The sequence below is a fragment of the Peromyscus eremicus genome, chromosome 2 (genome assembly GCF_949786415.1).
Source record: "Peromyscus eremicus chromosome 2, PerEre_H2_v1, whole genome shotgun sequence".
Taxonomy (NCBI): Eukaryota; Metazoa; Chordata; class Mammalia; order Rodentia; family Cricetidae; genus Peromyscus; species Peromyscus eremicus.
In genome coordinates, this window is record NC_081417.1 from 73524978 (window position 1) to 73540875 (window position 15898).

A 15898-nucleotide genomic window follows, 5' to 3' on the forward strand; every position below is an offset into this window, starting at 1 on the left:
AATAGATTCATTAATGCCATCCTCTTATTGTATGATAGACACATTACATAATCTTGTTCTCACAGTCACTCATCTTTGAAGAAAATGTCAAAGGAAAGAAAACCCTCATTTAAACACATGCAATCTGTATTATTTTCAATCCGTTTATTCTTTTCCTTCATCTCTCTGAATTTCTCTCATGTTATTTTCCTTTTGCTATAGAACTTCATTTGTTGATCGTTTGAGTCATCTCTGGGCTGCAAATCTCTGTTTCTGTTCATCTGAAAAATCCATGATTTCCTTCTCTTTTTAACAATAGTTTTATGGGTTGTAGAATTCTTACATATCTTCGACATTCCATTGCTTTACAGCTTCTATTATTTCTAAGGAGAAATCAGCAGCTCCTGTAGTATTAGACCTCTGTACTCACTATGTTCTTTCTGGAAAGAAATCACTGGGTTTCAGAATTCAGTATAATTTCATGTAATATTGATTATGCAGACACTGCTCAGAAGTCATTGGACTTCTTGTATTTGTCAGTTGAATTTCTTACATAGTTTGGAATGTTTTTCAGCCTCTGTTTTGGGGGTGTTTTTATTTGCTCCATTCTCTTTGACTTATTTTTGGAAACTTAATTATAAATGCATTAACTACTGTTTGTATTTAATGTTTTGTTTGATACTATTTCAAGGACACGAGCACTTCTTTTTCATTAATTATTTCCCTGTCTTTAATTTAGGTGGTTTCTGTTCATCTACTTTAATTTAAATATCTTTTGTAGTTCCAGTTAAAATTTTTCATTTAATTTTGCTATTCATTTGCTGGTACCTCTCTGTAGGGTTTAAATGTGAGCTTTTTTCCACAGGCTCATGTGTTCAAGTACGTGTTATCTAGTTGGTGCCACTGTTTTTAGAGGCTGTGGAGTTTTCAGGAAGTGAGATCCCATCAGGGAAGGTAGTGAGTCATTGGAGGCAGGTCTTAGGTGTTATAGACCAGTTCCGACACTGTTTTTAGAGGCTGTGGAGTTTTCAGGAAGTGAGATCCCATCGGGGAAGGTAGTGAGTCATTGGAGGCAGGTCTTAGGTGTTATAGACCAGTTCCGATTCCAGCTCAATAGCTCAATCACCCTCTCCCTCTCTGCCTCCTCTTTTCCTCCCACCCTCTGTTTCTTGATCCACCGAGATGTGATGAGTCACAGCTTACATGATCTCGCAGCTCTACTATGCTCTCCTTACAATGGTGGATCACACTTGCCCCCACAATGACAGACTACATCTTCAGACCTTGAACCAGAAGAAATATTTTCTCCCTTAAATTTCCTCTTGTTAGGTGTTTTGGCACAGCAAAAAGAAAATAAAACAAAAGAGACACATCATTCCACTCTTCATTTATTTTCTTAGATGTTCTTACATGTTTTCTCTGGAGTGTTATGTTCTCTTTGCCCTTTTTGTCTAGTCATTTTTATTATATGTAAACATTTTAAAAGCTATGTTGTAGAGTTGACCCACTGGTTGAGAAACGCTGCTCTATAACATCCTCTTTGCCTTCCAGTGCCCCACCTGCCACTTTCCCTTCCCTTCCCACTCCCTCTCTCCCTGTCTTTCTTTTCCATTTTTGAGATAGGATCTTGCCATGCAGACTTGTCTGACCTCAAACTCACTGTGTAGTTTAAACTGGCCTTGAATTCATGATCCTTCTATCCTAATCTCTTGAGTCCTGGGATTACATGTGTGTGCCACCATACCTGCGGAGTTTTCTTTACTATTGTGGTTTGTTTGATTGTTCCCCTTTTCTTTTGAAGACTGTTGATGTTTGTTTCAGCAAACAATGAATTTGACTTGGTTTAAATTCCAAACTGGCCTTTTCTTTCTGGGAAGTAGTTGCAATTTATACTCAGCCCTTTGAGTTCTTGGCTTCCCTGTTCTCCCTTGCTTAGCATCAATGAGTGACTTTTAGCAGATTTTATTTGCAGATTTTTGTTGTCCTTTCTGTATCCCCTTCTCTCCCCACAACTGACTAGACCCCTTTCAGTTGTTTTATCAGCTCAGAATTCTATTATCCAATACCTCAAGATAGTACGACTACTGTTTTGTACTGCCTTGGGTTTGGGGGCGGAGAATACCCTTGGTAAAACTGTAATAATTCACAGACCTCACCAATGCACTTTGGGAATAAAGATTGTTATCCCATCTAGTTTCTGCTTGATTTTGTTATTTTCCAAAGCTTTTAAGTCACCTTATTGAAATTGAATTATCATTACCTATAAATTTAATCATTCCAACCAACTTTTCCATCAATGGACCATATGACTCCCCTAAATTCACTTTTTTATTTCTTCTTATGGAGTCCTTGGAAGCCTTTTAAACTCTTAACAATTCTTTGACAAGTCATCTGTAAGTAAGTATAATGTGTGACATTGTATCATGATTCTAGTTTATGATGAATTTTCATATATTTTTCCTCTTTTAGACTTTGTCTCAATCTGGTGAGAAAGATATTTTTACTGTTCCCATTTTAGAGATGAAGAAACTGAAATTCAAAGACACTATCATGTACAAGTTCATGCATGCAGCAAGAAGAGGAATCAGCCTTTAAATTCTTCTGATTTGAACTCCATGCTCTTGTCAAAATGCTAAAGCTATCTTAGAAGACAATCTTTAATATTAATCTTGTGCATGTGTGTGTGTATGTGCGTGCACGTGTGTACATGTGCATGCATGTATATGCCAAGGTGCTTCTGTATGTGAGTGCAGGTTCATGTTTGTGTGGATGGCAGAGGACAACCTTGGGTGTCGGTCCCTGCCTTCCACCTTGTTTGAGAGTGGATCCCTTGTTGTGCACTGCTCTGCCTCCCAGGATAGATGGCCCACCAGCTTTTGGGGCTCCTCCTTCCTATACCTTGCATCTTGCTATAAGGATGCTGAAATAATAATGAGCCTTTGGCTTTTACGTGGCTTCTGGGTATCTGATCTCAGGTCACCAGGCTTGAGTGACAAGTACTTTACTCACCAACCCATCTCCCTGTCCTGAATCTTTGTTCTGTCTTTATACTGAAGCTTGTGGAAATTTGATGACCCCCTTCATGCAAAGTTTTGTCTGGGTTTGCCTGAATGGAGACCAGAAAAGGGAAGTCTTTCCCAAGAGCTGAGTCAACACCACTGAGAAAGTTTTATAGATGGTTATTGATTTTTTTTTTTTTGGAATATAGAATTTTAAAAATAAAGGTATTTGTTCACCATCACAAACTGGTCCCCACAGTCTGGCGCTCAGTGAAGTCTCCCCAAAGCATTATGCTCAAGGTCTGTGCTGCTTTGTTTTCGTCAACTGGACACAAATCTAGGCTTACCTGGGAAGAAAAAAAATCAAATGGAGGAATTCCCTCCATTATATTAGTCTATGAGCGTGTCCTATGGAGTAATTTCTTGATTGCTAATTCACGTAAGAGGGCCTGGTCCACTGTGGGTGCCATCTCTGGGCAGGTGGGGCTAGGCTGGATTTTAAAAGCTCACTGAGCAATGCAGGGCAAATAAGCCAGAAAACAGCATTGTTCCATAATCTTGCTTCCAGGGTCATGTCTTCTGTCTTATCCTGGCTTCTCCAGCTCATGGACTATAACCTAGAAGCTAAATAGACTCTTTCCTCCCTGACTTGATTTTGGTCGATGTTTATCACAGCAATAGTAACAAAGCTCTAACAATGCCTTACCTGCAGATTTAGATCCAAGAAAGGGATGAGAATAGGATGATCCTGGCATGAGATAAGGATCAACTCTCCTGGCTGATGCTATTGCTTCTGGAGCTATAGTTAGGCAGGAAGACACAGAGCCCAGGGGATTTGTCAAGCTTGATGTGTACCAGGCCTGGCAGAGAGCATTCCATGGGACATAGAGTCCTGTGGTCATCATCTCTGGGAAGTGGGCTCTAATCTAGACAGAGCCTTGTCATAAAGCCATAACTGACAGCTTCAAGGGGCCTGGAATGCCTGGCAGGGATAGGGGTGGCATTTCCATTCAACCCATTGCTCAATGCCAGGCCCTGTGCCAGGTATATGGATTTTTTCCATTTAATTAGATTAAGCAGAAACACATCTTGATGACTTGGCCAATACAAAGAGAAACACACACATACACACACACACACACACACACACACACACACACACACACACACGAGAGAGAGAGAGAGAGAGAGAGAGAGAGATACAGAGAGATACAGAGAGACAGAGAAACAGAGAGACAGAGACAGAGAGACAGAGAGAGAAAAAGAGAGAGAGAGCGTGTGAGAGAGCCCTCTATAGAGGGGAGTGGAAACTCAGGAGTCTCCCTAGAAGTAGCAGTCCTGGGGAACTAGGCGAACAATAGTATTTTAGTATCATCAGAAATACATTCAAGGTTTGCCAAAGTTTATTTGAAGCACCAATGACCACAAGCCGCTGTAAACCATGATGCATGTCCATTTTAATTATTATTTTGCTTTTCTGCTTGCTCATGTCCTAAGAGTTGGTTTTTCTGGTGCTTTTGGTTACTGGCAGCTTGAGAAGGCATGGGCCACTATTCCACTTGACAGCTATTATCTATGTGGAGTTGGATCAACGCTTTTATACGCTGCCAGTCTGATTTAGTGAGGGCTGATGCATCTACCATCCAGGGAAGGCTCTCAGTGAGCTTGTTCCAGGAGATTGGGGTTTGCTCCAGAACAGCAATTCTAACAAATTGACAAGGCAATAGGAGATCATTAGACTGCCAAGTGCCTCTGCAGACAGCTACTGGGACACTGAACCCATTGTCTACCTGTTCAGAGATGTCCAGGGTGCAACATTAACGTCCAAACTAACCCACTGGGGCTCCCTTATGACATCATTCTGCACAGATGGCCAGAGCCACTGGAACCTGAACACAAGAACTCCTGTGAGTGACTCGTCATTGGATGTCTGGTTTTATGGCAGGCATCTCAATAGCCTGGAAATCCCTGTTACAGTGTGTTCTGTGGGCTAAGTTCACTCCTAGCTTCATCATCTTCCTTTACTATTAATGTTTTTAGATTCTCTTCATCCTCCTTTATTACATATTTTAAATTCAATTTACTCTATTTTGAATTGCGTATATATGATACACCTTAAATCCATTCTTGAATAACGAAGTAAAACAGGTAGATAATCACGAACTCTGTGTGAGATAGTCTTAGATTCCCTGCAATGGTAAGAATTTCCTCTAGTGGATCTGGGTAGAAGGGAAGAGTACAGGTGAATTTCAAGCACAGGTGTTTTGTTTTGCTTTAGATTCCTGCTTGGGCCTGTGTTTGGAGATGTCAGCAAGGTATTCCTGCAGTGTCCTAGGGTTGGTGTGTTTGTTCAGCTCCTGAAAAATGATTGTTAATTTTTCCAGAATTTATCAGGTTGATTGATGCCACTTTGGCAGTGTGAAGCCAGCCCTAGTGGGAGTATTCGTACAACAGCAGATGTCAGAAATTACAAATTAGAGGTGCATCCTCCTTTCCTCCTCTCTTACACCCCTTCCATTTCCTCCTTCAGGACAACTGGTTTCCTGGCATGTACTGGATGTGCTGCTGCCTAAAGTTTGCATCTGAGGATCCAGAATTATCTTCTGAGATTTAAACTCTAGATTAACACAGACCACAATAGAAGGCGATAAAATCTGGGCTAGTAAAACTTAAGTGAAAGTAATAGTCAATAGCGGTGGTAACCAGTGTAACCAGTGTGTGTACACACATGGTCCCATCAGGATAAGTTTCTAGCTAAATCCGTAGGAAGTTTCCATGATTTAGTTGAACATGTACTCTCTATCTGTCCCTGGGGTGGAGTTAAAGTGTAGTCCTATCTCCTATCTAGATTGTCCAAGAGGCCTCGAGCTTAGTCCAAGTAGGACTTTACTGATTGTAAGTGTCTCATGAAGATATGTGAGAGATGTTAGCCAGTCCTCTCACAGGCCTGATATCTGCTTCTGTAAGTGCCCTATGTGTGAAGCTGCTGTGTACTTGGTACTATACCATTTCTCTTTTGTTGAGATGATTCTGGTGTGCTGTGGATGATTGATTGATAAATAAAGTGCTGATCTGCCAGTAGCCAGGCAGGAAGTATAGGTGGGACAAGGAGAGAGGAGAATTCTGGGAAGTGGAAGACTGAGACAGGGAGACTCTGCCAGCTGCCGCCATGAGGAGCAAGATGTAAAGTACCGGTAAGCCATGAGCCACGTGGCAAGGTATAGATTAATAGAAATGGGTTAATTTAAGATATAAGAACTAGATAGCAAGAAGCCTGAGCCATTAGGCCAAACAGTTTAAATAATATAAGAGTCTGTGTGTTTGCTTGGGTCTGAGGGCTGCAGGAGCTGGGCAGGAACAGGATAACTTCAGCTACACTGGTGTTCTTCCACAGTATCGTGTGTGAGAGTGGGTGTGGGGACCAGCCCCCACATGTGTTTATAGAGATGGAGATTGGATTCTGCAGTGCTGTTCTGATCTGTAGTTGTTATGGCCCATCTCTGGGATACCTGGAGTTAAAAACGATCCTCCTTCCTCAGAATTAAACTTGGAGAAGGTTGCCCTATGCCATGTATAGACTCTCCTCAAGTAGGTCTTTGTGGATTCAGTTGAATGGTAACTTCCCCAGGAGGCTTTTGTTGCTCAGGAGGCCTAGGGAAGACTACCTATAAGATATGCCTTATGTTAAGCTTGCTTGTTCTCTCTGTCTTCAGGTGACAGAGACCTAAGACAACGGTGTATTATTGCAGCAGGAGAAAGGAGTGATACTGGTGGATGTGGGTAGTACCTTGTGGCATATTCTCTAGGGAATAGAGGCTGGATTAGGAGAAGCAGTTCATGTTTCTTGAGTGTAGAATCTGTCTGCTTGTTTCTATGAGTTTCCTAGTCAATGACTGTTGGTAGATTGGTAAGGTCGTCTATAATGTACGTAGTACAATACTTCTTGGCATCTAACTACAGAAGAACTCTGGTTTTGGATATTCCAAGATGCCTTCTGAGGGAGATGGGGCTTCTATGTGAGTTTTCTGTAAGGAGAGGCCTTGCAGGTCCTGCTGACAGGATTGTTCAAGCACAGTGTCAGTTATATTTTACATCAAAATTATCAAATTGGGGGTGGGGAGGCTGGGGAGACAGCTCAGTAGGTAAAATGCTTGTTGTACAAACCTGAAGACCTGGGTTTAATCCTCAGAACCCACATAAAAATCTCGATGTGGTGGCATGCACTTGTAATCCAAACTCTGGACAGGTGGAGACAGGTGTATCTCTGGCTCACTGGCCAACTAGCCTAAGCTACTTGATAAGCCATTGAGAGAGCCTGTCTCAAAAAGAAGAAAAAGTTGCTGGGCGGTGGTGGTGCAGGTCTTTAATCTCAGCACTTGGGAAACAGAGGCAGGTAGATCACTGTGAGTTTGAGGCCAGCCTGAGCTACAGAATGAGTTCCAAGAAGGCACAAAGCTACAGAGAAACCCTGTTTAGAAAAAAACAAAAACCAACCAACAAAACAAAATGAAGAAGAAGAAGAAAAAGAAGAAGAAGAAGAAGAAGAAGAAGAAGAAGAAGAAGAAGAAGAAGAAGAAGTCACCTGAGGGTGACTACTGGCCACAGCATGCATACACACACACACACACACACACACACACACACACGGTAATTAAATGATTAAGTGGACATTAAGCCTTCAAAATTTTGCCAGTTAGATGCAAAAAAAAAAAGAAAAAAAATCAAATCTCAGAGATTAATTGGCTCTGGATTTCTGACAAAGTGAATTTTAAGGCCAATTAAACCCTGGGACACTGTAGCTAAAATTTTCTCCAGTCCTGCCTGGCCCACGGTCAGTAATTTTACTATGTTAAAGTTAAAACCTTCTTTTTTGGAAAAAAAGAAAAGGAGAAGTGCTGTGGGATGTTCTGTATGTTAAATGTGTTGCTCTGATTGGTTAATAAATAAAACACTGATTGGCCAGTAGCCAAGCAGGAAGTATAGGTAGGAGAAAGAGAGAAGAGAATTCTGGAAACAGGAAGGCTGAGTCAGGGAGATGCTGCCAGCCACCACGATGAGGAGCAGGATATAAAGTACCAGTAAGCCGCAAGCCACATGGCAAGGCATAGATTAATAGAAATGGGTTAATTTAAGATAGAAAAACTAGATAGCTAGAAGCCTGAGCCATTAGGCCAAACAGTTTAAATAATGTAAGAGTCTGTGTGTTTATTTTATAAGTGGGCTGCGGGACTGCTGGGGCTTGGCGGGAGCTGGAGAGGAACTCTCCAGCTACAGGACACCCTGGTATGTAGCGTTCTCTGAGATGCTCTGTCCTCAAGAGTTCACTCTGAGCTTATCCAAATTTACCCTTGTTGTGGTTCCAGATCATGTGACCTTTGTCAGGCAAGGTACAAGCAGGAAGAAAATGAAGAATGTAAAGAAGAGGCAAATTAGTGTAGCGAGTGTCTTTCGTAGAAAGAAGGACAGCTGCAAAGTAAGACTGGAGGTACAGTGCATCTCAGGTTAATGAGGCAGTCAGATGGGGCTGCAGGTATGACAGGCAGATGCAGTACTGCTGGAGTCAATGGTCGGGATTACTAGGGAAGTGCGGGAGCTAAGGAAGGAGCATCACTCAAGCCACGGGTTCCTCCCTGTGCAGAGAGAGAGAAACGGGAAGAAATGCTCTGGCCTGGTGTTTCCCATTATGCATTTGTGTAGTCACAGTTTCTCTTATTGTATTTCTCCTACTGTTTAATTTATCTCTCATTGGCCAAACCCAGTTGGTAGTCAGCTCATACCATGCTGAGGAAATACAGACTTCAGAATCGGTCCCTACAGGGTAAACCTGGCATGAAACCCAGAGCCCATGAAGGACAAGACCCAGATCCTGCTGGCCCTCTTCACACCTCTGGGCAGAGATTGTTCAGGTCAGCATCTATTCTAGATGAAATCAGTGTTTCCTGGAATGATGTCTGAGTCTCTTACAGGGCTGTGCTTCTCAATTGGCGTGAAGGGGATGCCTGGTAGGTAATAAGGTACCTGAGTAGACACTGGGGTGACAGAATAAGAGAGCATTGCCTGTCCACTCTCAGATCAAACAGATCTTCATCAGGGACTTTCTGGCTTGCCAGGAGCAGTGTGGGGAACCTGGACTTGACTGATCTCCTTTCCCTGAGCTGGAGTCTTCAGTGTGCCATTTCTCAGCAGGATCATTATCACTCCCAACTTCTAGTGGGATGCTCACTTCTGACTTTCTTTTTAGAATGATAAGAGCAGCACTTCCATTTTAAGTCTTAAACGTTTCAAGGACGAGTTCTCATTTATCCCATGCATTTGCTGTAGCCCTCACTGTAACACATTGAAATAGGCACCGATACCTCAATTTATAGGAGATGATCTGAACCTCAGAGAGGAAAAATACCTGGCTTGAAATCACAGGGCTATTATTATGCATTTTTGTATTTATATCTTATCTTATTCTGCAGGATGAGTTTAAGATATTCATGTGATCAGTAAGAAATGGAAGTGAGGTGCAAATGCATGTATGTGCTGTTGTATTATGTTTTGCCTGTTTCATAAAAATAAAATTGCCAGGCCACAGAGCATACCAAGGTCTTCTTCCAACTTTACTTGTATGTCAGGTCATAGAGAGAATAAGTCTGTGCCCTTGACCTGAAGTGCAGAACCCCAGGTCCTACAACAGACCTTGATGAGATCATATGATCACCCAGGAATGAAATGAAATTACTCTCTTTTTGTAAATTTGGAAATTGAGACTTAGACGTGTTAGGGGACATATCCATGACACATATGGTACCATCATCAATGTGGGACACTTTTTAGTTGCATTTTGCAAAGAAATCCCTGTCTCTGTCCAGGGAACATACATTATTTGAGGGACCAAAACTTCTCTCTTACTACCCTGACCAGTATTTACTTTGACCTATGAAAAGGCATGGGAAGAAAGATGGCAGCATTTTATCTAAAGTACACATTGTAGTCAGGCTTGAGCTTCATGATGGTTCCTGTCTCTGCTTGTGTTTCCCTTATGCTGCTGAATGATCTTCTTTGGGTGGATTTGGTGGGAACATCCTGGTTTGCCTAGACAAATTCAACATCTGCGGATGTTGTCGAGTTCTGGGATTCCCATAGCCTTCTGGCTCTGCCTGTTCTCATTGCAGAATTGTATTCAGGGAAAAGCTAAGTTCTTCCAGTGATCTGGGAGGCACCTGCTTGGGTGTCTGACCTCAGCTCCTGGACCTCGCATCCTTGTTCATTTCTCAGCCATGGAAGCCTCCTCATTTGACTGTGAGTGTGCTCTGGCTTCCAGTCTTTACTACCTAGCTCCATTCCATGATACCTGCTTGTTTCTCCTCTTCTTTTAAATCTGTGATCAAATGCCACCTTCTCAGAGAGGCTTCCTTCAAAGTCCCTTGAAATAGTTCTCTACCATTACAGTTGCCACTCCCTCCCTCATCTACCGCTCGCTTCCTCACCTGCCATGCATTGCCCACCTTCTTCTCTCTGCCTTACTAGCTACTCACTACCATATCTGCTATTCTTTAAAAAATTTCCCTCATTGTAGTTTTCTTTAGATAGCTTATAACTTTCTAATACATCTTAAACTTGGATTGTTATAGCTGGGTACCTATTAAACTGTAGACCCAGAGTAGAGTGTTGACTATTAGCTACATGCTCTTCCACATCTCAACACCTACAATGGTGCCAAAAAGCATCTCAGAAACACTATGTGGGGTGAATAATGAAGAAATGATTCACTTTCTCTTCTCTCACAGCACTGATTCCTCCCCAGAGACTTCATCTCTTCATTTTGAAACCATTTCCAATAGCTTTATAAGTAGGCCTTGACTTCTTTCTGTCTAATTCTAATGAAGGACTATAATAGTGAGTATTCCCAAGTGAAAAACTTCCTGTTGGCTGCCTGCATCCCAAGTCTCCTTTCCAGCTTGTTTCTTTTATATACTGTGTGTTATATCAAGAAAAGTAAATCTGTAACATTCCCCCATATAGTGTCTCCTGTACACATTTTCATGTGCTGCTGGCATAGTTTACCCTGACTTCATGGCCTAAAATAACGTGACACTTATTACTTTGTGGTGCTAGAGGTCAGAGGTCAGAAGTCTGACACAGTTCTCATGGAGCCCTGGTCAAGTTATCTCAGGATGGTGTTCCTTTCTGGAGCCCCAGGAGACAGTCTATTTCTCTGCCTTTTATGGCTTCTGGAATCTGCTCCATTTCTTTGTTCATAGCAACCTCTCAGCACCTTCAAAGCCAGCAATATGGCCCCCTTCAACCCTGCTGCTGCCATCTCACCTTCTGGAACTTTCTATCTTCTTCCGTTTTTAAGGACTCTTAGTGGGACTATTCAGATGCTTTGGGATCAACTCTTTAATATCAGCCTATTACCCATCTTCACATGTTCTAGGGGGTTGGATGCAAACATCTTTGGGTAGAGATAACACTTGTCTATTATAGTTTTATTTTCTAGGTTCCTTTCTCTTTGTCTTTTTCTATTTCAAAGGTCTATTTCACAGCATTCACTTCTTCCACCCTTTAAGGGTCTTCTTCTGTTTAAGAGTGAACTGATTTTTTTGTTCTGTTTTTCTTTTTTGAGACGTGGTTTCTCTGTGTAGCTCTGGTTGTTCTGGAACTCACTCTGTAGACCAGGCTAGCCTGGAACTCACAGAGATCTGCCTGCCTCTGCTGGGATTAAAGGCATGTACCATCACCACCTGGCTTGAATTGACTTTTTAAAATTTTACTTCTTACATTTTACTTTTTACTTCCTATATTTTACTTCCATAACAGATTTTTTTGAGACTTCTCTTAAGGCAGCTAACACTTCATCTTATGTGTTATATATATTTCAATTATGTAATATATGGCTTTATTACATAATTCAAAGTAGTAGCCCCTGGGTGGCAATGGGGTAATTTATCTATTTAAAATAAGGAATTCATATACATACAGGGGTTCAATAAAAATTAATTCATTATTGAAAACTGGGTGTGTTGGCTTATCCCTGTAATCCCATGCTAAAGATAAAAGGTAGAGTTCAAGGCCAGCCTGGGCTACATAGTAAGAATTCCATGCCAGCCTTGGCTACAGTGAGACCCTGTCTCAAAAAATGCTGTTGGATGAATTAAAGGAAAAGTAAGAAAGGGTAAAAAGGAACAGGAATAGAAGAATATGAGGAAGAAGAAGAAATGAGATAATGATAATAACAAAGGAATGGAGAACTTTCATGGAAAACTCATTTTCTCTGGAGACACAGAGATGGTGGCTGAATCCTCAGGCCACATACTTTGTAGTCCTTTTTGAGGCACTCAGACCTGGATCAATATCATTACTCATGTGTCCTGTTCTATATGGGCCATATACTGTGTGGATGATCTGGGTGAAGACTTCAGAGACACAGCCATTCAGCTGCCCAATCTCTCTTTTCTTGCACTCACAATCCCATACTCAACACTGCCATGCCTATATCCACCAACTGGAAATCTTGATTCCTTACTCCCTAAGTATTACTTCCCAAAGTCTTCCATATGCCTCTAAAAATCACAAAGACACAAAGTGAATTTTGGGGAAATCACATGACAAAGAATGTATTTGACATCAAGTGACTTGAGTTCTGTACTCAAGTGTCTGATGCTGTTTCTCTAGTGGGAATCTATACCTTTACCTCTCAGGACTATTGTGAAGACCAAAGGACATCCCATCTATGAAGAATACACCCTACTGCCATAGTAGGTGCTTAGAAGATCCTCCCCAAGCTTTGCCCCAAAACTAAGGAAATGTTGCTATTACAGGGACAGGATTGGACCTGGCAGTGCAGTGAAATGGTCTCAGGAATTCTTGGCCTTCTTCACAGCATGGGATCTATGCAATAACTCCAAACTTCAGGTTGTAAAGGTGTCAACATGTCCCAGTTTCTGAGACACCAGCTGAATGGAACTAAAGGCATTGAACTAGTTAGTTTCAACTGGACACAGCCTGGAATCACCTAGACAATAGTCTTTATAAGGAATTACCTAGATCAGTTTGGCCTGTGGGTGTGCTTGTGTCAGGGTGGGGGGCTCAGGGGAGAGTTGCCTTGATTGTGGGTGACACCATTCCCTAAGCAAGAGTCCTGGATAGTATAAGAAGGAAGAAATCTTGCTGAGAGCAAACAAGGAGACTGCATGCATTTGTTTTCCTCTGCTATTAACAGTGGGTATGGTATGATTAGCTGCTTAAGCTTCTTCCTTCACTGACTTCCCTTCAGTGATGGACGGTTACCTTGAACTGATTATTGCCAAATAAACTCTGTTCCCTGAACTGTTTTCTTTGGGGGGGATATTTTATTATAGAAATGGAAATGGAATTAGCACAAGCATGGCCTGAGAGAACAGGGGTAGCCATGGCTCAGAGTGTCTTCTATCACAGCAGTGACAATGACCTCAGGTACCATATAGCATTTCACCAGTTGTATGAGGGGACCCGATCAGCTCAAAGGTACAAAAGGTCTTCCCAAACCCTGTGTCCAGCCCCACATCTTACTATAGATAAACTCAAGTGTTCGGCAGATTTTGCTATTTTTTCGTTTTACTGTAAGTCCAAGAGTATCAAATCCAAATTCACAGTGGCTGAAGCAACCCAATGATATGTACTCTCTACTGCAGCAAGTGAATGATCTGTATCCTCTACTGCAGCAACTCAGTGGTCTGTACTCTCTACTGCAGCAGCCCAATGATCTGTACCATCTACTGGAACAACCCAATGGTCTGTACTCTCTACTGCAGCAGCCCCATGGTCTGTACCCTCTACTGCAGTAACCCAATGATCTGTACCCTCTACTGCAGCAGCCCAATGATATGTATATTCTATTGCAGCAGGCCAATGATATGTACCCTCTACTGCAGCAACCCAATGATCTGTATCCTCTACTGCAGCAACCCAATGATCTATAACCTCTATTGCAGCAACCCAATGATATGTATCCTCTACTGCAGCAACTCAATGATTTGTACCCTCTATTGCAGCAACCCAATGATCTGTACCCTCTACTGCAGCAACCCAGTGGTCTGTATGCTCTACTGCAGCAGCCCAATGATCTGTACCCTCTACTGAAGCAGGCCAATAATATGTACCCTCTACTGCAGCAGCCCAATGATCTGTACCCTCTACTGCAGCAACCCAATGATATGTATACCTTCTGTTTCAAGACTTCCAAGAAACATGGAATTTTCTCTTAACTGGTCAGACATCAGATGTGCATAACCACTGGGAGCTTTATTTGTAATCATGATGGAAACCAGATATGGGAATGCAATGAGGGAGGGGAAGAGCCATAATTCCTTGAAGCCTTTTAAAAACCTTCACTCATTTATACTGACTGAGGCTAAGGTCAGGGATGGAGGAATTATTGAGCACCTTGCTTGACAAAGTGAGGACCTGTCAGACACAGCGCCTGGCAACGAAGCACATTTGAAGAAGGGAGATTTTTATAAAAGCTTATGATGGAGTATAGCAACTCAAATCTTCCCTTAATAGAGAAAAGTATTGCTCAGGGGCTGTCTTTGCGATGACTTGTGGGCAATCACTCTCCTGGTTCCTTAACACCTTTGGAGCAATTGCTTTTTACTGGAAAGTACATTCTCTTGGTGAAGTCACTGATGGAGAGTCCAGACATGGCAGCATATGTGTAATTTTACCTAATAGTCCTGATGTGCATATCTAAAACACCCGAACAGTCATACCCACAGAAGCCCATTGGTCTGTGAGAAGAAACCTTAGGTCTTGGATACAGAGGTGAAGAGGCATTTCTGTGTTTTGCTCTTTGGGCATGTCTGAGAGTACTTGCCTTGATAAAAATCTGCCATGCTAAATTCTTTGCCACCTTTTTGCACAGGGATTTCCTGACAAAGTTACCAACCGAGGAGCAGTCACAACAGAAGCCCTGGCAGCAGCTGAGCCTAAAGATGAGTGGATGTTCCTGGTTATTCAAGTTGGTGACTGGTGAGGAATTGGTTTAGTTTTTTTTCTTTCTCTCCTTTTCTTTATTAATGTAATTTTTATTGGTTCTTTGGGAATTTCATATCATGCACCTCAATCCCACTCATTTTCCAGTCCCTCTATACCCATCCTTCACCCTTGTAGTGCCCCCAAAAGAAAACTAAAAAAGAAATAATAAAAATAGGATAAAAATAAAAAATAAAAAATACAAATAAGAATACTGATTAAAAACAAACAGTCAAAACACCAACCAAACCAAACAAAACAAAATAAAAAGTAAAATAAACAAACAAACAAAACTCCCCCCAAAGCACTTCACACCGTCATCTTTCCCACCTCTCCATCACTCTTCACTTCTTTTGGTGGTGTTGGGAGCTGCAGTTTATTCTTTTGTCCACACAGCTTCACTTGCAAATGTTCGTTGTTTAATGTATTGTTGGTTAGATTCAAGGGCTCTGGCTTCTGGTACCATCAATACTGGACCCTCACCTAAATTCCTCTCAGATATCCTGCTGTTACCCTGAGTCATGGAGATTCTGCGGCTATGGTTCTGTAGGACCAGTCCCTTCAATGGCTCAAGCAGGTTACAGAGGGGGTACATGTTAGGGAGTGCCCACTCAAAGCTCTGGATGTGTGTTTGGATGGTAGCTGAGTTGTTCTGACTGGGCTGCTGAGTCCAGCCCTTTCAGGTGAGAAGCAGAGCCAGCTCTCCCACACCCGTGGTGAGGGGTGGGATCAGCTTTCCCAAGTGGGGGCAGCTCTCCTAGTAGAGGTGATTCCAGCTTTCCAGTGCTGGAGTGGGTCCATTATCCCAGGGCTGGTGAGGAGTGGGGTCAGCTCACTGGTGAGGGTGGGGGCTGACTCTTCCTGTGCCATTGAGGGTTGGGGCCAGCTCATGCTTTGCTTCAACACATGGTTGAACACAT